The sequence below is a fragment of the Cetorhinus maximus genome, unplaced genomic scaffold (genome assembly GCF_964194155.1).
Source record: "Cetorhinus maximus unplaced genomic scaffold, sCetMax3.hap1.1 HAP1_SCAFFOLD_2172, whole genome shotgun sequence".
Classification (NCBI taxonomy): domain Eukaryota; kingdom Metazoa; phylum Chordata; class Chondrichthyes; order Lamniformes; family Cetorhinidae; genus Cetorhinus; species Cetorhinus maximus.
The window spans coordinates 10,047-31,972 of NW_027598111.1; the positions used below are offsets into that span (position 1 = coordinate 10,047).

The window sequence follows — 21,926 nt, forward strand, 5'->3', positions numbered from 1 at the left end:
ATGGGTAAATGAATCCCTTCCCAATGTCAACATTTGCACAACTGCTTTCAGTTGTGACTGCATTTATGTTTTGACCAGGCCAGATGATTGGCTGAAACCTCATTCACATGCAGAACACTGTGAATGGTGCTTTCTTCTCCCATTTTCAAAATCACACAATTCTCTGCGGCCCAGAAACCACTCTGTCCAATAGAGACGCCCTCTGAAGAAGGGTCATACAGACTCAAAACTGCTGTCAGGCATCACAAGGGCCAAGGACATAAAAGTTCATTCACAAATGTTACAGGAACGGATAGGTTATAATCGCCAGGAAAGGCTAAACAGCCTGAAGCTCTTTTCTTTGGAAAAGAGAAGGCTGAGAGATGACCTGATAGAAATAGGATAAAGAATGGAGTTGGTAGCTCAGGAATGAAAACAATGGCTTCAATCTTCCCAAAATTTAATTGGAGAAAATTTCTGCACATCCACAAACAGTCTGATAATTTAACAAAAGTGGACAAGTCGAGAGAGGTGTTGCTGAGGTAGAGCTGGGCACTGTCAGTGTCTATGTGATAACTGACACTGTGTTTTCAGATGATGTTGCTGTGGGGAGAATTTTGCTGAGAAATAAATGGAGGCCAAGGCTGGATCCTCTGGGGACACCAGAGGTAACTGTGGGACTGGGAATGGAAGACATTGATTATGATTAGATAGAGAAGAATGGAACCAGGAGAGAGCAGCCCCACCCAGCTGGATGACAGTGGAGAGGTGTTGGAGCAGAATGGTGTGGTCAACCTTGTCAAAGCAGGTCGAGGAGGGATAGTTTCCCTTTGTCACTGTCACATAGGATGTCATTGGTGGCTTTGATCTGAGCTGTTTCAGTACAGTGGCAGGGGCAGAAACCTGTTGGGAGGGATTCAAGCAGGGAATTCTGGGAAAGATGGAGATGGTTTTGGGAGGTGTGCACACTTTTCAGGAGTTCAGAGAGGAACTGGGGGTTGAAGAGAGGTCAATACTTTGCAAGGACAGGAAAGTTAAGTAATTGTTTTTTGAGAAAAGGGTGATGATTTGAAGGAGAGAGGGACAGTACCAGAAGAGAGAGAACTGTGAATAATATCAGTGAACACGGGGAAGTTGGGTAATCAGCAGTTTAGAGGGAATACGGTCGATGGAGCAGGAGGTGTGTCTCATGGACAAGATGACCACTGAGAGGGCAGGAAGGGAGATGGGAGAGAAGCTAATGAAAGATGTGGGTTCACGGCTTGGACAAGGTGGAACATTAAAGAGACAGTTTGTCCCGTTGGGCTAGTGGAAGGGAGGGAAGCAGCAGAGGCAGCTGATCGGATTGTCTCAATCTTAGTGACAAAGAAGCTCCGTGAGCTCCTTACACTTGTTGTTAGAGGTGAGGATGGAGGAGGGAGGGGAGAGGAAGAGACCTTCCAGAGAAACTAACTTGTGTTAGAGATATTAACAAGACTCAATATGCTATATTTAACACAAATATATTTCATTTGTCCTTATCCAGAATATTAGCCCCAATAACTGGGCTAGAGTTTATTAACATCAGCAGAAACAGACTACAATGAACAAGGTTCAGTCCTGGATGTGATTAACAGCAATGTCCTGTTCGTTATTTGTGAACTCGCTGGTGTCTCATCAGTTGGGATGACCAGGTGCATCCCTTCCCACACTCGGAGCAGCTGAACGGCCTCTCCTCAGTGTGAATTCGCTGGTGCTTCAGCAGGTCAGAGGACACAGTGAATCCCTTCCCACATACAGGGCAGATGAACGGCCTCTCTCCAGTATGAATTCGCTGATGTCTCAGCAAGTGGGATGACTGTGTGAAGCCCTTCCCACAGTGGGAGCAGGTGAACTGTCTCTCCCCAGTGTGAATTCGCTGGTGTCTCAACAGATCGGATAAATGAACGAATCCCTTCCCACATTCGGAGCAAGTAAATGGTCTCTCCCCAGTGTGAACTTGCAGGTGTGTCAGCAGGTTGGATAACTGAGTGAATTGCTTCCCACAGTCGGAGTAGGTGAACAGCCTCTCTCCAGAGTGAACTCTCTGGTGTATCAGCAGGTTTGATGACCTTGTGAATCTCTTCCCACACTCGGAGCAGGTGAATGGTCTCTCCCCAGAGTGAACTCTCTGGTGTGTCAGCAGGTGGGATGACTGACTGAATCCCTTCCCACACTCAGAGCAGGTAAATGGTCTCCCCCAGTGTGAACTCGCTGGTGTGTCAGCAGGTTGGATAACTGAGTGAATGCCTTCCCACACTCGGAGCAGGTAAATGGCCTCTCCCCAGTGTGAACTCTCTGGTGTGTCAGCAGGTAGGATAACTGAATGAATCCCTTCCCACAGTCGGAGCAGGTGAATGGTCTCCCCCCAGTGTGAATTCGCTGGTGCCTCAGCAGGTTGGATGCCCGAGTGAATCCCTTTCCACACTCAGAGCAGGTGAACAGTCTCTCTTCAGTGTGAATGAGCTGGTGTCTCAGGAGGGTGGATGAATCAACAAATCCTTTCTCACATACAGAACAAGTGAAAGGCCTCTCCCCAGTGTGAGTGCGCTGGTGAGTATCCAGCCTGGATGGATAATTGAATCCTTTCCCACAGTCCCCACATTTCCATCGTTTCTCTCCAGTATGACTGTGCTTGTGTTTCGACAGGTCGGATAATCGGCTGAAACCTCGTTCACACACAGAACACGTGTACGGTTTCTCCCCACGGTGAAAAGCACTTTTATCTTTCATGCTTAAAATCCGATGAAATTCAGGTTTTGACTAATTGTGCGACACCGTCAGATTCTGATGAAATGGTGGGTTTCCCGATTGAAAATCCTGGGGAAATAGTTTAAATAGACAAAAGTGAATGAGAGAGAACCCACAATAACACAAAAACAGGTTGTGAAATTGAGGTGAATGAATCTGGTAATTTGTGGGGCCAGTACCAGGAAAAAGTGACCATGAAAACTGCTGGATTGTAATATAAACCCAACTGGTTCACTAATATCCTTCAGGGAAGGGAACCTGCCAACTGGTCAGGGACTATACAAAATACCAGCATCTACTGGGGGAAATAGAGAGGGAGATGGGAGAGGCAGGGGGTGAAGGAAAGGGATTTTATGCATCTACAATTCTACCAACATCTCCCAAACCCTCATCCTCCACCCACTAAAAGGACCAGGGTAGCAGGTGTATGTGAACACCATCACCTCCAAGTTCCCCTCCAAGTCACACATGGTCCTGACTTGTCTGACATCCAGCACTGGATGAACTGAAATTTCCTCCATTTAAATATTGGGAAGATTGAAGCCATTGACTTCAGTCCCCTCTATAAACTCCATTCCCTGAGCATCAATGCCATCCATCTCTCTGACAACTCTGAGGCTGAACCACTGTTCACAATCTTGGTGTCATATTTCACCCTAAGCTGAGCTTCTGACTACATATCACTAAGACTGCCTATTTCCACCTCAGTCATTTTGCGTAACTTCATCTGCTGCTGAATCTCACCCATTCCTTTGTTCCCTCTAACCTGGACTATTCCTAGCCGCCCACACAATGATGAGGTCATTAAAAGCTCTGCTTCCCATGTCCTAGCTCTGCACGGCTGGATCTGAAATTTAAAAGTTAAAACACTGAAAATATTGAACAGGTCAGGCTGAGCAATCGAGTGAGAAACAGAGCTTGGCCGTGAGACTTTCAGAAAAATCTCAGCGACAGTCGCTGACTAATGGTGGCCATAGTTCCCACTGTTCTATGCGTCCAAGGGATCGCTCTATCTAAAAGTTGTTCATCATTTGCGAATTGAATGTCGGTTGTCGGATCTGCAGACGACAACAATCCTGTAATTCCAGCTAAGAAGGTGAAGAACTGCAGCAAAATACAGGAAGACATAAACAGACTGGCTGATTGCATGGATTAATGGAAAATTAAATTCAAAATAGTAGAGTGAGGGCGGACTGGGCTCCTGTATTTGAGACAGACCATATTCTACCTCAGAGCATTCTGGGTAGCATCATCCACCATTACTGCAGAACAATAAGCCTTCCTTCAGCGCTTGTGCACCCACACCAGGGCCGAGACTAACAACCATTCTGCACCCAGAATCACAGCAACCTGCAGCCTGGACTGGGAGAAGCGGGAAGAATGAGGAGAAACAATATAATATAACACTCACAGCAACCTCCAATCCACCTCCATTCCCGGGTTAGTGAGACAGAGTTTAGAAACACTCACCAACACGACTCCAGTGAAACCTCCATGAGGAAAGGGGGAGCAGTGACTGTGCCTACTCTGATATAGCCCCACACCTGTCACTCAAAGCCCCAAATCCGCCCAGTTCACAGCTCAGCCTACCAGCTTGCAGCTTCCTGCACCTTGACCCCACCCGGCCCTGGTGTGGGACAGTCAAAGGTGAGTCGTTTGTGTAACCAGGGCAGTGGGGGAGGGGTGACTTCACGCCCTTTGTTTTGTCCCAAATGGTTCCATTCTCCCCTCCCCCAGGGCCCTCTACACACTGCATGCAAGTGGCTGATGGACCTTGGAGATCCTCACTGACCTGTACAGGTACATGATCCTGTACCCCACTCATGAATCACTCTGTGAACAAGTTGTTTTACTTTTTTTTCTGCTACCCCTTCATGTAAACATCTTGTTACATACAGATCTTGTTCAATCTTGGTTAATCGCAGGCTCTGGGAAAAGGGAGGGAGGTGGCACCAGGTAAATTGTTCCTTCAGTGGGCAAACACAGACATGACCCACCAAGCGGTCTCCTCTGTGCTGTAACCATTCTATGATTCTCTGATGTGTCTGGATGAAAATCTGGAATTAAAAGTCTAATGATGACCACAAAACCATTGCCGATTGTCGTAAAAACCCATCTGGTTCACTAACGTCATTTAGGGAAGCAAATGTGCTGTCCTTACCTGGACTGGCCTACATGAGCAGACCCACATTAATGTCCAGAGGACAAGGGGAATTAGGGATGGGCAATAAATGCTGGCCTAGCCAGCGACACTCACATCCCATGAACAAATAAAAAAAAACCCTTTTGTTAGTTAACCTCTCCCAACCTGCAGCCTTTCACAGTCCTTTCCTTCTGTTCTTCTTCCCACCTCCCCTCTTTCACTTGCTCACAGACCTGAAACGTTAATTCTGTTTCCATCTCCATGGATTCTTTCAGATCTGCTGAGAGTTTCCAGTTTTTACTGTTTTTATTTCAGATTTTAGTAATCAATAAATTTATAATAATTGACACTACCCCTCTCTGTGGCAATTGTCTGAGGCTGAATCAGACTGTTCACAAACATGGTGAAATATTTCACCCCAAGATGAGCTTCCAACCACATATCCACATCATCACCAAGACTGCCTATTTCCACCTCAGTAACATCGCCCGACTCCACCCCAGTCTCAGCTCATCTGCTGCTGAAACTCTCATCCATTCCTTTATTAAGACTTAACTCTCCTAACGAAATCCTGGCCGGCCTCCTACATTCAACCTCACTGTAATATTGAGCTCATCCAAAACTCTGCTGCCCGTGTGCTTACTCTCACTAAGTCTTGTTCACCAATCACCCCTGTGCTCACTGAACTACAAAGGCTCTTGATTTATAACACATCTGTGAAACTCGTTGGAAAGGTCTAGTACACAAAAACATTCCATACAAATGCAAATTGTTGTTGTTGATTTGGACATATATCACTGTTCCTTTATCATCTCTGGGGGAATAACCTGTATCTCCTTACCGAACAGCATTGTGGGAGCACGTTCATCATACCACATGGACTGCAGCAGTTTAAGAAGGTCAAACATCACCTTCACAAGCAACTGGGGATTGGCAACATTTGCTGGTCTTGTTAATGAAAGGGCGAGGGAGAGGCTAACTGATTTGGTCTTGCAGAGAACCAACAGGGGCACAACAGACTGAATGGCCTCTGTCTGTATTGTAATCATTCAATGATTCTATAACTTGATGAGAAAGGACCTACACTGGAGGCCAGGGACCAACTTCTGTAACCAACAGCCACCCTGATACAAACCGGCTCTTAATTGGTCCATCTGTGTTTCTAGACTCGGTTCTGTGAGCAACGCCTGCAATAAAATAATAGCAAAATACTGCAGCTGCTGGAAATCTGAAATAAAAAGAGAAAATGCTGGAAATACTCAGCAGATCAGGCAGTATCTGTGGAGAGAGAAACAGAGTAAACATTTCAGGGAGCACAGAATGAATTACTGGGAATAAAAATGATGCAGAATCTGATGATCAATATAAGCTCAGAGATGGAAGAGAGATGGACTATAGCACAGGAAAAACAATTCCTGACTATGAAAGACATGGTGGGAAGCTATAGCTAGTAAGCCAGCAGCACATGGTCAGGGCAGCAGTTGGCAGAAGTAACAGGAAAATACTAAACAGAGCTAAAATACACCCATTATTAGAGACAGAAGAAGTTAGACAACAGCAGAGAGGTGATCAGGAAGGGCAGAGGTGGAACAGCGCAATGGATGGACACAGAATCAGATCCACAGTAAAGGAGTCACACCAGCCTCAGAGCTGTCAGACCTCACACAGATAACAGAGCAGAGGACTAAAAGCTCCAAATTGTAGATGAATGGTCAAAACTACTCACCTCTCAAACAATTTAACTCTTTTCAGCTTTGGAAATTCCTGCTGGAGCCTGCAGCTGGAAAGATATCAGAAGCACTGGAGTCAGAGAAAAATCTCCCAGTTGAGGAAATACCCGGGGAGCGGGGTGATGTCACCGTGTAATTGTTGATGTGTGCTGATGTCACCGTGCAATTGTCGATGTGTGATGATGTCACCGTGCAATTGTCGATGTGTGATGATGTCACACACACGAACACAGAACATCTGGGTCTGTGCAAACCAGTGATCACCACACATGATGAAGGATGTGAGGGTCCTTGAGAGGGTGTGGAGGAGACTTACCAGAATGGTTCAAGGGGTGAAGGATTTTAGATTAGTTTGGAGAAACTGGTGTTGTTCTCCTTGGAGCAAAGTAGATTGAGGGGAAATTTGATAGAGGTGTACAAGTTTATGATTGGTTTACATGAGGTAGTTATAGAAAAGCTGTTCACATTATCTGAGCATAAAAGGGTTATGGGACACAGATTTAAGATATGAGGTAAGATTTACAGGGGGGTGTGAGGAAGAAATTTTACACAGTGAGTGATAATGACCTGAAACTCATTACTTACTCTCAAAAGCCGATAATATCCAGGTCCTGATGAATCAAGTGAGTCTGTCAGATCTTGATCTGATGTTTGGTTTGAGTTTCCCGTCAGCAAATCCTTCCCAGTTAATATCCTATGAAAAGATTACAAAACTATCAGTCCAGGACAGAAATTGATAAGAGAGAAAAATTTCTCGTGGTTTGAGTTTGCTGTGTGTAAATCCTCCCCTTCACACCCCCTGTAAAAGGAGTTTCCAAAATCCATCCCTGTCAGTCCAGGGTAGAAATTCACAACATTCTGTGGAGGCCAGGTCATTGAGTATATTTAAGACCGAGGTAGATAGGTTCATGATTGGTAAGGGGATCAAAGGTTACGGGGAGAAGGAGAAAAATGGGGTTGAGAAACTTATCAGCCATGATTGAATGGCGGAGCAGACTCGATGGGTCGAATGGCCTAATTTCTGCTCCTATGTCTTAAGGTCTTATTCTCTCCTCCTGCTGCCTGACCAGGATGATTGCGCATGCGCCCTGCTGCTCAGCCGCTCCCCCGGGCCGAGCAGAGGGAGAGATCCAGCCATTGCCGGTCTGTTCGCTGCAAACGCGGGGCCGGTAGTTTCTTATTAAGGCTCTGCGGCCTGTACCAACTGTTTATGAAGCCTCCCTGTCCACTCTGTTGGCTCCATTCTTCCCGTCCACCTAATAACGCTGTTATTCTGCTGCAGTCGCCATTTTCTTACCCTCTCTGCGGCTCCAGACACGGACAGCTCTGCGCATGCTCAGACAGGAGACCGCAATGCGCAGGTGCGAATCAGATTCCGCAATGCGCATGCGTAAGACCCTGGCGCTCTGGGAGGATGCAATTGCATATACAATAAATTTTTATGAGCCGATGGTAATTGCAGCTTTAAGGTCAAGATATAAAATTATACAATCAATTGATATAATAAATTGCATCGGCCTCTACCATACTTCTGTTCTAGGTGTAATTAACAACAGAACAAACCCCTACAGTTAGATGTGAATTCACTGGATTCTTCGCAGGTGAGGTGAAGAAGTGATTTCTCCTTCCATACACCAAACATTTAAACTCCGTCTTGTCAGTCAGAATGTGCCTATTGCGGAGCAAATCCTTTGAACTTTTATAGCTGGATTGTTCACTGGAGGTCAAACTGAGTAAATGCCTTCGGACACATGAAATCTCTGAATTTTCACCATCAGATGTGACTGCTGCTGTGTCAACTAATCAGATGATCGAGTAAACCTTTTTTTCCATAATTAGCTGCTGAATGATGTTTTCACAGTGTGACTGTACCTAGGCGTGTCCAACACAGACTTGGATCTCTAATCCTCCTGGCAATGGGCTCTGCATTATCATCTGAAGAAAAAAGGAAAGCGATGCTCTAAATCTGAAATAAAAACAGAACATTTTCGAATTCTAAACAGGTCTGGTAGTGTCTGTGGAGAAAGAGACATAGTTTTCATTTCAGGTCTGTGACTGGTCAGCAGAACTGTACTGAATCAGTGCACAGACCTGAAAATATAACTCTGGTTCTCACTCCCCAGAAATTCCCAGATTTGCTGAGTATTTCCATTATTTTCTGCTTTTATCTCTGGTTAAAGACGTTGCTTCTGAATTGGACATTGGGTTTCCTGTTAACCAACTTTTATTTATTCTTGTCTATCCGCAAGTAGAAACATCTTCCAAACCCTTTTGGAATATTAAAGGCTTCGATCAGGTCATTCCCTCACTCTGTTTTCTAGAGAAAACCTATTTAATCAGTTCAATCGTTGTTGAATGTTAAAAGTTTTCAGTTTTAACATCACTCCAGTAAATCTTTCTTGTACCTTCTCCGGTGCTTCTAGATCCATCTCATAATATGGAGACGGAGCTAATCTGAGTATCAAACTGATAATTGCTCCCAAATGCCTGTAAATTGGAAGGATCAGCATTGCAGTGGGAGAGAGGAACATGGTTACAAGCTGTTATTCACCAACCTCTATTTTGGCCATTTTCCCATCTGCAGAACTTAAAATGAAATGAACACATCCAATAAAAAGATTTAGAAAGTTGGTGTTAGTTTTGTTTGTGACTCATTCACTCGGGTATTCAGTAAATGCTGCTCGGAGGTTAGGGACTGGGATATAATACATTTGCATTTCCTGAGCCTATGTTCGGTGAATTGGGAAGTTTGGCCCGGGTTGGAGTGACTTGTGTCCCAGGAACGGGCAGTAACCCACTGATTGAAGCTGCAGTCGCCGCTTTCTGCTGGCAGCGGGTGACTGGAGAGTGCAGGGCTGGAATATTACTGCTTTTCTGCTTTTCCCTATCTCACTCACTGTGGAGCTAAGGAAGAATGAATACCTGATGGGTTTGTTTGAATCCAATAGTTCTATAGATTTCGAAAGCGCTCGATGTAGGCCTAAATGTCTTTTTCATTATGTTGCAGATTCGTGAACATTGACCAGGACACATGGCTGTGAGATCAAGCACCTCCTCATTTTCCTCAGTCGAAATATACAATCTAATTCCCCTTGCTGTACAACCTGTTACAGAGATTGTTATAGAAAAGAGGGAAAGGTTTGCTACAGCTATACAAAGCCCTGGTTAGATCACACCTGGAGGACTGTGCATAGTTCTAGGAGCGGCACCTTATTAAGGAACAATATTTGCCTTGAAAGTTTCAGTGGAGCCGCATTGATTAGGTTGTTGGGTTTTGGAAATTGGAAGTTGTACATCCGCAGCTTGTGCCACTATTTCACCTCACTGTTCACTTCATGTTCATGTCCAACACACTCGATGCTGTTAGTGGCTCTACGAGTCTTCTCTGTTTTGACTAAACATGCTATTATTTTGTAGGAGGAACGAGGAGAGACAGTATAAATTACAGGGTTCTGGAGAAAAGGTCGGGTAATGGCAGTGACAGGACGGGCAGAAGGCCCACTTTCCCTGTTGTAACCATTCTATGATTTTAAACAATTAATATTAACATGTTAGCAAGTTCTGTAGTTGTGGCCCAGTCTTTAAGGTGAATGGGTTTAAAATCCATTGGGGCCTCCTGACGTAGGTTCAAATCTTGCTGACTGTGCTTCTCGTTATTTCTGCTTGCCTGTAGAATTAATTCTCATTCAAATAGAAGAAAAGCCATCCAAACAAATCCATTTCTGTGTCAGTCTTCTACAAGCCTCCAGTCGGATATGAAATAAAAACTGAGCCAAGTTGGTGACATCTTGTTTTCTGGGAGTTCGTCTCTCCTTAGGCCTCTGTTACTCTCGGTGTATCCCTCTGTGTGTGTCAATGTGGTTCAGTTTCCCGAGGGGTTGGACACATTTTACCAGCACAAACTTTATTTACTTTCGTTGTGCAACTTCATGTTAAAATGTTACAAGGAAAAACTCTCAGGATAAAAGATGCAAGAGGAGTTTGTCTATTTCTCTGTATGTTAAACTGCAACAACAATTTATATTTATAAACCGCCTTTAACCCAATGAAATGTCACAAGGTGTTCCCCAGGATCATTATATTACAAAGTGTGACACCGAGTCACATATTCGGTCAGATGACTAAAAGCTCGGTCAAAGGCGAAGAACTGTATTAAAGGAGGAAACTATCGATTTCATGTTCCAGATAACAGCAATGGTTCTGCTCATTGGCTCATTGTGTTCAAACTGAACAGGCCATTTGGTCAGAGAAATTTATCTCTGGTGAAAGGGATCGGGAATGAAAAAAATGCCAAAATCAGCCTCCATGAGCCAAATTTCCAGCCCTGTTAGCAGCTTCTCTGATGGCCGACTGGTTAGGGTTCAGCACTTTTGCTGCCACACCGCAGGTTTGATTCCCTGTCAGGGAATTGAGATTTACTGCCCTTGGGCGAACTGTTAAAACCAATGTTATTGTCTTCCAGTCTGAAAGCAACACAGAACAGCTCTGTCAGAGTCAGGGGAGTGAGAGTTAAAGTTTCACATCAGAGTTGGAAATGTTACACGTGCAACAAGTCGAGAATAAACCCACAGTTGGAGTGAGGGAGTGAAAATAAAAGAGAAGAGCTGTGATAGGTTACAACGCACTTACTATAGAGCTGGTGGTGCGAGGCAGAATATTATTCCTGTATTACCCATGTTACTTGTAGCTCTAATTTCCTGAGTTATTACAGTGCCCAACATTACCACTACAGTTTGGTGACCAATAAACAACTCCCACCAATGTTTGTTGCCTCTTGCTGTTTCTTAGCTCCACCAAAATTGATTCTACACCTTGATGCTTCAATCTAAGACCCTCTCTCATTAATGTACCGATCTTGTCGTTATTAACTGCGCGACCCCGCCTCCTTTCCCTTTTTGTCTATCCTTCCTAAATGACGAATACCCTTGAATATTCAGATCAATCACACTGCTCTTTGAAAGCAGCACACAGGACCGAATGGCCTCTTTATTTGCTGTAACTTTCTGTCATTTTGTGTTCCCTAACACCCCGATTGCATCTCTCTAAGTTATTCTGCCATTTCATAAGTCAATCTAGCGAGATGTACACAAAAAGCTAAAAGCTACTGCGGATGCTGGAAATCCAAAAACAGAATTAGAATTACCTGGAAAAACTCAGCAGGTCTGGCAGCATCGGTGGAGAAGAAATCAGTTAACGTTTCGAGTCTTCATGACCCTTCGGCAGAACTGAGTATAGTTAGGAGAAAGGTGAAATATAAGCTGGTTTAAGGTGGGGGGGCGGGGGGAGAGAGAAGTTGAGGGTGGGATGATTGTGGAGATAAGCAAGCAGTGATAGGAGCAGATAATCAAAAGATGTCACAGACAAAAGGATCAAAGAGGTGTTGAAGGTGGTGATATTATCTAAGAAAAGTGCTAATTAAGAATGGAAGGCAGGATACTCAAGGTACAGCTCTAGTGGGGGTGGGGTGGAAAGACTAACAAAGTTTTAGTTTTAGATTTAAAAATAATGGAAATAGGTGGGAAAAGAAGAATCTATATAAATTATTGAAAAAAAAAGGGAGGGGGGAGAAACGGGGTGGGGATGGGGGAGGGGAAGTTTAAGATCTAAAGTTGTTGAACCAGGTAATTCTGTTTTTGTTTAGCGAGATGTACATCCTGCCTTCTAGCTAACACTTTGAATTCCAGACACTAAACAGATTCAGCGAGTTTTCTTCTCATTTCCAGCACTGAATTTGAAACCAGACTAGTACAACTGCATAAATGATCTGAACCATTCACCTGAGTTTCAAACACGCAGTGTTTGCACATGAGCATGTACCTTCTTGTATATCTACTGAAGAACACAAGTTCATTCCGTTTCTTCACATTGAAAATCAGTTCAAAATAATTTCAAAGTTTAACAACATACACAAGACTGTGGATAATTGATACTCTGCACATTCCTATAATCAGCGTCTGGGACAATCAGCTCCTTGAACCCTTCTCGTGTCTTACATTCCCATTCCTTGCTTTCCAGGGAAAGAATGGGTTCATAAACTGGATGGGTGGGCAGTCCCTGGCTAAGTCAGGCCTCTTCCAGAGAGAATTTAAGAGTTAAAGAGATTTTCGTCCCGACTGTCATCAGTGATGATCACAAGATTTTTATTGAAAACCAATTTCACCATCTGCCATGGTGAGATTTGATCCCCAGTTCCTAGAATCCCAAACCAGTGAAAGTACCACTGTGCCACAGCCTCCCAATAAGGTAAACACGTTTAGAATTTGATGTGTGTCAGTTACTTTCAGTGATGAATTTCTGCCATGTGTTCCCTTGTCAGTTTCACAGGTGCCGCAGTGTTGAGGTTAGTGGGTTTTGGAAATTGAAAGTTCTACATGAGCAGCTTGAACAGCGAGTTGAACAAGTGCCAGCTCAGATTGAATTGTACGGTTTGTGTGCGGTGTTTCATTTTAACAGGAAGGGCGAGGAGAGACAGATTCAAAATAAATTGCTGTGAGGAAAAAGACGAGGGTTATAGAATGAGTTAAACTGCTCTTCCAGAGAGCCGGCACGGACAAGAATGTTCTCCTTCTCTGCTGTAGCCACGCATGATTTCATACTAACAACATCACCCTGTGCATTGAGTTAGTCGTGGTGACTGAGTGGTGAAGGCGATGGAGTCCAAATCCATTGGGGTTCCCCGCTTCTCATTATTCCTGGTTTTAACTCTCTGTTTACAGAGTTAATTATCGGTTACATTGAATCAAGTCCATCCAAACACTGGGGCGTTTTCCTATTTCCGTTCATTCACGAAAATATTCACGAAACTTCTAGTCGGAAATGGAACAAAAACGGATCCAGGTTCGTATCATGTTTGCTTTCTGAGTGTTTGTCCCTCCTTAGAAACAAACCCTTGTCCTCTGTCACTCTCGGTGTCGATGTCTGTGTGTGTTCCTTTGTGTGTGTCAATGTGGTTCAGTTCCTCATTTTTACCATTCAAACATTATTCACCTTAGTCCTGCGGCTTCATATTAAGATGGTCCAGAGAAAACAAAAGCGCTGTTTTAAAAGATGCAAAAGGACATTTCTTTCTGTTTCTTTTTGGGTGGAGGCTGTTCAACTACTAAATGCCCGGATGTTACAAAGCGGAGGATGATTGAAGTTTTCACATGATCTGATGAAGTAGCTGAGAATGCCCGAGGGGCCGAATGGCCTATTCCTGATTATATTTTTCCCATACCGATGCCGGTCGAGGCAATGGTTGCTTCTGCTCTAAATGTGATACTGAGTCGCCGAGTGGGCTAAGATGCTGGCCGAGGCTTTCCTGCTTTGGGCTCCACTCCCGCGGCTGTTAAACTTTCCAACGGTTTGTTGTTTGAGACGCTTCCAAAAAATCCTCCGTGCGGCCAGGGGCCGGCTGACCTGTGCAGTGTTGCATTTTGTTGGGGAGAATGGGGAGAGGTGGTTGGGGCAATGGCACAGACTGAAAATCTTATTTCTCTGTTACTCCCTGTCTCCATTCTATTATTTTATACAATCAATAGCGAACTTTCGCTAAGTATTGTGGCGAATTAGTTAAACTGATGGACTGGAAATCGGCTGGAGTTTTCTCATGCAGGTTTGACCCCGGTCGTTTATGCTTCCTATCATTCCTGATTTTAATTGACGGTCTGTAGAATTAGTTATGGGTTAAATTGAATATAAAGCATCCAAATACCCCGTGATTCTTATTTCTGTTCATTTGCAAACATTCACTAAATTCGGAGTCGGAAATGGAAGAGTAATTGACCACTCCTGATCAACCAATCACAACTGCTCTTTGACAGCAGCAGACCAGGCCGAATGGCCTCTTTCTTTGCTGTAACTTTCTATAATTTTATGTTTTCCAACACCACAGATGCTCTTTCCCAGTCATTCTGCCATTTTATAACGCATTTTATCGAAATGTACTTTGTTACCTTGTGTCCTGTCCTTCTGAAATCAAGACCCGGAGTGAATTCAGTGAGAAGTTTTCTTGTCATTTCCAGCAGGAGATTTGGAACCAGACCAGTTCACTGAGTTCAAATGGTCCCGACCCTTCACTGCAGCTCATTGTGCTTTTGAGTGGAGATGATTTCTGTTTGTTACTAAGTGCAGGATGATCTGATTAACTGACGGAGCAGGTTTGAGGTTCCAAATGATCTATTCCTACTCTGAAACAAAAACAAAACATGCTGGAAAAACTCAGCAGGTTTGACAGCATCTGTGGAGAGAAAGACAGAGTTAATGTTTCGAGTCCACATGACTCTTCTTCAGAACTAAAGGGAAGTAGGACTTCATATTTCTACTTCCCTTTAGCTCTGAAGAAGAGTAATACGGACTCGAAACATTAATTCTGCCTTTCTCTCCACAGATGCTGTCAGACCTGCTGAGTTTTTCCAGCATTTTTTGCTTTTGTTTAAGATTTCCAGCATCTGCAGTATTTTGCCTATTCCTAATCTATAGCTTTTGTTCTATTTCAGTGCCGAAACTTGTGAAGGAAACGTTTCATAAATTTCGCCCAGCGTGGCTGAGCGAGCTAAGCCGTTGGCTTAAAGTATGTACGAAGTCGTGAGTTTGCGTCCCACCGCCGCTCAACATTTAGCAGCCCCATTAGCACAAGCAAGATGCCACCTCATATTGACAGGGAGAACTAGGAGAGTTGCTGTGGGGAAAAGGTGGGGTGTGGAATTACAGTAGTTGAGTTGCTCTTCGAGAGAGACAACATGCTGAATGACCGTCTGATGGAGCCGTCTATGATTTTATACAAAGAGCAGTGATGTCAGTGTCAGTCCTGTGTTCACGGTGGAGTGGATAAGGGGTTGGAGTTGGAATCCTGTGGGGTCTCCTCACAGAGGTACAAATCCTACCGTCTCCAGTTCTCATCATTCCTGATTTTAATCAGGTGCCCATGGAATTAATTATTGGATAAACGGAATCAATACCACGCAAACACTCCCGTGGTTTCTTCTTTCTCTTGGTCTGTGTGAGTGTTAATGTGGTTCAGTTCCCCAAGGGAATGGACACATTTTTAACAGAACAAACTTTATTCACATTAGTTGTGCAACTTCAGATCAAAAAAATATCGGGGTGAAAGTTGGAAGAGGAGCTTGTCTCCTTCTCTATATGCCCCATTACAACAACAGCTTACATTTAGATAGTGTCTTCAACGTAATTAAACCTCCAAAGATGGTTGACATGATCTTTATGTAACAGAGTCTGACACTGACACACATATTGAGATGTTAGGCCAGGTGAACAAAAGCTTGGTCAAAGAGATAGGTTTTATGGAGCGTCTTAAAGGAGGAAAGAGTGGTCGAGGTGGAGGGAGGGAATTCCAGAGCTTGGGGCCTCGGTAACTGAAACCTCGGTCACCAATGGTGGAGCGATTCTAATTGGGAACGTACAACAGGCCAGGATTAGAGGGGCACAGATATCTCAGAGACGTGTGGGGTTCGAGGAGATCTCAGAGATAGGGAGGGGCGAGAACAACGGGAGATTTGAACACAAGGATAAGAAAATTTGAAGTAAATGCATTCTTTGACCGGGAACCAATGTAGGTCAACGAGTAGAGGGTGATGGGGAATGGGACTTGCTGTGAGTGAAGACACGGACAGCAGTTTTGGATGACCTCAATTTACGGAGGGGAGAATGTCCACTTACATTCCAGAACTGACATTCTGCTGGATCAGCACTGCCCTGTTTCCAAGACCAATATTGATCCTTTATAAGGTGCCGTTCCCAGAACTATACACAGTCCTCCAGGTGAGATATAACCAGGGCTTTGTTTAGCTGTAGCAAACCTTTCCCTCTTTTCTATAACAGCCTCTGTAACAGGCTGTACAATAAGGGGAATTACATTGTAAATATCGACTGAGATGCTTGGTCAGAATAAACTTCATTTAAATATTCAATAGGAAATCAATTGCATAAATAAACATTCCTCTTCATTTCGAAGACAACATATGAATCCCCAGTCCAACTCTCCGTGTGATTGGGACAGGGAAACTTTGTTAATTTTCACACACTGAGCATGGACACTGCAGAAGCTCCTGCACCTCTTTCAATATTGTTTTTCTTAACTCAGAGTTTTCAAAAAGGAATTCATAATTATTTGAAATGGAAAAAAAACCTGCAGGATTATGAAGGAAGAGAATGATATTCGAACTAAGTGGTTAGCTCTTTGAAGAAAGCACAAACCCGATGGGTCGAATGGCCTCCTAATGGGCGGTGTCAGTTTACAATTAGATCAATTTCTCTGCAGCATTCCAAAATGTCCCATCCCAATCTTATTCCAGTAGAACAGGATCTTGCAGTGCAGCAGGTCTACACAGTTTGAAATTCTATACAAGTCCCTTTGGCATTTTCTCGCGAATTGTTTCTGTGGTGCATTGCCAGTGATGCCAACGTCCCATAAATGAATAAAAATACAAATAGTGGTTATCACATTCACTTCACATACGCAAGGTGACTGGTTCAAAAGCTGGCAGAGACATTATCAAAACTGAATCATCTAATTGCGAGAAGTTGCACAATTCCCATTTGTTGCTAAACAATAACTGAATATATTATCTCACAGCCATGTGTCATTGGCACTTCTCCAGGCTTTGAATGATTTTCTCCAAAAGGCACAGTTATGAGAAAGAGACAAAAATGAGACGAATTACAGTGAGATAGTTCGCACATGTGTGAAGTGTTGAATGACCTGATGTGCTGTGACATTTTATGATTCTAATTTCAGATCAATTTCTCTGCCGCATGGCTATGTTTTTCAGCCAAACTGGACTTCCACAAACCAGGGTTCGGAAGTGCAGTAAGACTGCAGGGTTTGATATACTAAGTCACTCTCTGTGGTTCTGTCCATTGTTTCTGTGTGTAGTGGTTATCAAGTACATGCAAAAAGTCCCCTGTCTGGAAATGGGTAGAAACATTATCGAGATTTACACATCTAAGTGTGAGGGAAAGTTCCATAATTCATGTTTGTTGCTGAATATTAACTGAATATAGTTCCTTGCCACCACATTAAATTTGCCCTTCGCCAACTTCAAAAAGCATTCTCAAATTCAGGAGGGATGAAACTGACTAGGCACAAAAAAAATACCAGTTTCTTTAGTCAACAACAGGAATTAATGAGTTTACAAATGCAAATTCACAGTTACTTACTGACTGAAAGATGACGACCAGTGTGATCCAAAGACTAGCATTACCCTAAAGGCAGGCGCAACTGATACTGTGATTGAACACAAGGGAATGGGAGAGATGGTACAAAATCACTTTTCATCGCTCCTCATCATGGATCTTCATTCTTTCATAGGCACGGCTGGCCAGCATTTGTTGCCCATCCAGAACTGTCCTTGAGCTTTGTAACATGTTAAAGCATTTCGGAGGGCCGTTAAGAATCAACCACATCACTGTTGGTCTGGAGTCACAGGCAGGTCAGCCAGGTAAGGACGACCGATTGTCTTCCCTAAAGGACTGGTGAACCACATGGGTTTGTACGGCAATCCGTGATAGTTTCATGGTCATCATGACTGAGAAAATACTGAGGACATGTCCGATCAGAATAAACGTCTTTTGTAAATTCAATATGAAATTAATTGCACAAATAACTAATGTTTATATCAAAAACTTCAGAAAGAACCATAGTCCAACTCTTCATTTCATTGGGTAAGGGAAATATTCATTAAGACAAACTGCATGGATTCTGCAGAAACTCCTTCTTCAAAAGGGAATTTGGAAATGGTTGAAAGGGAGAAATTTCTGATTCATGGAAAGGGAGAGGAAACTGGGACTAATAGGCAAGATCTTTGTAAAAGGCAGGTTACAAATAGAATGGGTGTAAGGTTCTCTTACTGCGCTGTGCCATTTGATGATGACATTGTTGATCAGTCTGTCTCCAGCATTCCTAATGAGAACAGCCGAATTCCATTTCTTCAAAACAAAGACCCAAAGTGCTGCTGCATGACGTCACCGATTAACATTCCAGACAGCTCCACTGGGATCCAGGCAGGGAAATGTTCCTGTAGCGTTGTGGTTACCCCACTCAGTTCGCTTCTGCAAGTTGCTCCATTCGATGCTCGGGGAAAACATTATCACCCAGCTGTGTGGAAAAGTTGTATCGCTCCCATTCCTGTTTGTTGTTGAATGTGAACTGAATGCAAGATCTTGCAGCCACATTAGATTCGCTTTTCGCCATTTCTGAAGATAACATTCAGCAAAATAAGAAGATGTTTCTGCTGGCAGCGGGTGATTGGAGAGTGCGGGGCTGGAATATTGTTACTTGTTCCTGTCTCACTCACTGTGGAGCTGAGCAAGAGCGACGAATTGATGGGCTTGTTTCAATCCAATAGCCTCATAGATCTCTATTGATTTAGATGGGGGTTCACGAACGTTCATATTCTTTGTTATGTCTGAAATGAATATCCATAAACAGAGCTTGGTGTGGGAACTCAGTGGGTGACAGCCGAGTTTTCAACGTGGGGTGTGGGATGGATTTTCTTGTTGTTTCAGGGCCCTGAAACAAATCAGAGCGTTAATGAGTAATGATGGGGAGAAAAAAGTGCCAGCTTCGTCCCTGGGTGGTCTCGAACCACCAACCGTTCGGTTAACAGCCGAATGCGCTGACCAATTGCGCCACAGAGACTAGAAGGAGGAGCTGGTACTCTGTAAGATATCCTAAACCAATGGCTCAGCGAGAGAAAGCTTCAGATTGCCGCAACTGCAATGACAATTATTCCCTCTCAGTTTTACTCTTCCCAAATAAAGGGTGGGACATTCATTGTGGGCACATGGAAAAAGTCTGATCCCACCCACTGCAGACACATCCATGTCACCGGGAACCAGCTCTCCTACAACCGGAGCCATCTCCCTTCGAGTCTTTCCGTGTTTTGTCTGTTACTGAGTATTCTGCTTGTCCCGAAGCCGATAATTCTAAAGGGGTTTCTCTGTTACACAGCGAGTGGTTAGGATCTGGAATGCACCACCTGAGCATGTGGGGGAGGCAGATTTCAAAAGAGAATTGGACAGAAAATGCAGGTCTCCGGGGAAAAGGCGGGGTAAAGGGACCAGGTGAGTTAGTTTCCAGAAGAGTAAGACTCAGAAACCAGCGGCTGTGATATTAACAAAGCGGGATGGAGGAAGACTCAGTTTGAGCGGTGACACTGCTGGAGGGATGGGGAGTTGGGGATCACCCATCAAAGCTTTAAAAAAACTGCGGCGCCCAGCATGGGACTCGAACCCACGATGCTGAGATTAAGAGTCTCAGGCTTTACCGGGTAAGCTAGCCGGGAATGCACAGTCATCGTTCCCTATGCAAAAATTCAGGGAGATCAATGTTGCTTCCTCCCTGGAGCCTCAGCTTGTTCTGAATTTCAAAGTGTGGAAGGTAATCGGCCTACAAAAGCCCCAAGGTTACAATACATTCCTCTCAATCACCAATAACATCATTCACATCTTCCACTTCTTAGCTGCACCTCCTTCCAAACATTGCAAACTCCTCTTGCATCGTTCATCCTGATATTTTTCTCTTTGACATTTTAATATGAAGCTGCACAATTAATGTGAGTCAAGTTTATGAAGTGAATATGTGTCCATCCCCTCGGGGAACTGAACCACATTGACACACACAGAGGAACACACACAGACACACACACCGAGAGTGACAGAGGCCTCAGGAGAGACAAACACCCAGAAAGCAAGGATGTCACTAACTTGGTCAATTATTGTTCCATTTCAGGGGCCAAATGTAGTGAATGTTTTCAGATGAACAAAAGTAACATACACGGGGGTGTTTGGCTGGTTTTCTTTTTCATTTGACGGATAATTTATTCTGCAGACAGTTTGTGTCAGTCAGGAATGAGAAGAAGGGGAGTTGGCAGGATTCGAACCATGTGGAAAAACGCCTGAACCACTCGGCCAGGACAACTGGGTAAAGGCTGCATGTTGTTTGTTTAAAATAATAGAATGAATACAAGGAGTTCCAGTGAAAGAAGGTCTTCCAGTCCGTGCCATTGTCCCACCTTTTCCCAGTCACCCTGGGATTTACACTGTCTCTCCTCAATCTTCCAAATGAAATACAACACGGCACAGCTCAGCTGCCCCTTCACCGCACAGAGAATTTTTGGAAAGCGCCTCAAATAACAAACCACCAGAAAGTTTGGCAGTGGTGGGAGTGAAGCCCAAATCACCAGAGAGATCGAAACCTGAACCAGCGGCTGAGCCCACTCGGCCTCACTATCACATTCAGATTAGACACAAACATTGTCTTCACCAACATTGACACTGAATTAGGATATTAAAAATTATGATCAGGAATTGGCCATTCGGCCCCTCGAGCGTTCTCAGCTACTTAATAAGATCATGTGAAAGCTTCAATCATCACCCAGTAACATCTGGAGGTTTAGTTGCTGAACAGTCTCCACTCAAAGAAAAGAGAGAAATGTTTTAAAACTGCTCTTTTTTACCCTGTACCACCTTAACATGAAGCCACAGAACTAACATGGCCAATGTTTGGGTGGTAAAAATGGGAAACTGACCCACATTGACACACACAGAAAATCACAAATATGTGTGTTGTTAAGATTTGAAATTGTGCTTATTTTCACACTGACTTTCAATGTGCAGAAAGTGGAGCTGTGATCAGCTTATAGCTCAGAAGATGTACAGCAAGAATGTACATAACAGGCTGATGCTAACAGTGCCTGTTTTAACTCGGTGAGCTGCATCTGACGATTGAGAACATTTAATTGCCGCTCAACGAGTCCGGTTCCAAATTCCCTGCCATAAATGAAAAGAAAACTCGCTGAATTTGCTGAATGTCTTGAATTCAAAGCATCATATGGAAGGTAAGAAAATTCATCTTAACCGTGGTATTAGGAAAAATAAAATGACAGAAAGTTACAGCAAAGAAAAAAGGCCATTCGGCCCTGTGTGCTGCTTTCAAAGAACAGTGTGATTGGTTGACCTGAATACTTTTAGGAAGAATGGACAAAAAGGAAAACGAGGTGGGGTCACGCCGTTAATAAGGAACGAGATCGGTACATTAGTGACAGAGGATCTTAGATTGAAGGATCAAGATGTGGAATTAGTTTGGGTGAGCTAAGAAACAACAAGAGGCAGCAAACATTGGTGGGAGTTGTTTACAGGCCACCAAACTGTAGTGGTAATGTTGGGCATGGGATAAATCAGGAAATTAGAACTGCATGTGACATGGGTAACACGGAAATAATATTTTGCCGTGCACCACCAGCTCTATAGTCAGTGCTTTGTAACCTATCACAGTCCTTCTCTTTTATTTTCACTCCCTCACTCCG

General features: G+C 43.8%; 1 non-coding gene and 1 pseudogene across 1 annotated transcript; both read right to left on the reverse strand.

Moving 5' to 3' along the window:
- Window positions 1-1,562: 1,562 nt before the first annotated feature.
- LOC144677040 (uncharacterized) overlaps window positions 1,563-21,926 on the reverse strand; it is a 40,296-nt pseudogene continuing 19,932 nt past the window's right edge.
- trnan-guu (transfer RNA asparagine (anticodon GUU)) lies at window positions 19,185-19,258 on the reverse strand. The gene has a single exon. It is a non-coding gene; the product is annotated as a tRNA-Asn (tRNA).